The sequence below is a fragment of the Priapulus caudatus genome, unplaced genomic scaffold (genome assembly GCF_000485595.1).
Source record: "Priapulus caudatus unplaced genomic scaffold, Priapulus_caudatus-5.0.1 Scaffold13556, whole genome shotgun sequence".
NCBI lineage: Eukaryota > Metazoa > Priapulida > Priapulimorpha > Priapulimorphida > Priapulidae > Priapulus > Priapulus caudatus.
The window spans coordinates 1-1,092 of record NW_014590617.1 but is presented as its reverse complement, the minus strand read 5'-3'; the positions used below and the strand labels follow the sequence as shown (position 1 = coordinate 1,092).

Sequence of the window (1,092 nt, the reverse complement as noted above, 5' to 3'; positions counted from 1 at the left end):
TAAATAACTTGAGTTGAGCTTTGTATCATTGTGCCAAAATCTATTAATATAAATTGGCCTGACTGGGTTTCATATTAATCTTTCAGTCATTAACATCGTTAGCAAATTGGAATTTATTTGACCTAATTTTGATGATCGTTGCACAATGATACCGTGTGTCCCTCGTTTTTTATTTTGGTTATGCAATCGTAGATTGCTGAGTGTACAGTTATTGAGCAAGTAGATACCTCAGTTACGTAGTCCATCCTTTCCAAGTAGATTGCAGGCTATACATTTCTAAACCTTTACTGAAAAACTGTGTGTGCTTGTAAGGTCTTTGTATGTTCACAGTTGGGGTTTTACCAGTCGACCTGTTGATATGCTACTTGCATGATTGATTGCTTTACTTGAAATTGAAATATTTTTTAGGCTCGTATAAAGAAGATCATGCAGCTTGATGAAGATGTCGGCAAGGTGGCGGCACCTGTACCTGTCATAATCTGTATCCTTGCAGTGTGGTAGTTTGCCAATGTAGTTGCAGTGTGGCAGTTTGCCAATGTAGCTGCAGTGCAGTAGTTTGCCAATGGGTCAGTGGGTGTAAAGTCAGTGGTAGGGTTAAAATTCTAGCAGTAACTGTATACAACAACCTAATATTAGGCATGTTAAGCATAATGACAATATTGTGTGCATTAATCATTTAATTAAACCATATAAAATGAGTCTATTTGTTTCTATCAGTGCTATATATAATGTAATATTATCTTTTAATGTACTTTTTTGGTATATTAGTGTTAACTCTTGACAACTTTTATGAATCACCTTGACTTCCCTGCAGCTAGATCGTTGGAATTGTTTGTTGAGTCATTATTAACGAAAACCAGTGCAAACACGCTGTCAAAAAATGCTAGGACCCTTAGTGCAGCACATCTGTAAGTTGTAAATGTGTTACATGTATTTAAAAAAATCTTATTTGTTAGTTGCTATTTATGTATGAATTCTTGTGATATAAGTTTAGGTAGCCATTGTTTAAGCTATATGCAAAAGTTAAACTGGAATGTGATCTAATAAAGCTTTAAAACCTTCAGACATGGTTTTATATTGTACAGACATGCG

At 34.8% G+C, this 1,092-nt stretch overlaps 1 long non-coding RNA gene across 1 annotated transcript; it reads left to right on the top strand.

The window, feature by feature from the left end:
• The first annotated feature begins 388 nt into the window (after window positions 1–388).
• Window positions 389–908, top strand: LOC106820458. Its single transcript, XR_001395625.1, has 2 exons — window positions 389–481; window positions 815–908. It is a non-coding gene; the product is annotated as an uncharacterized LOC106820458 (long non-coding RNA).
• The last annotated feature ends 184 nt before the right edge of the window (window positions 909–1,092 follow it).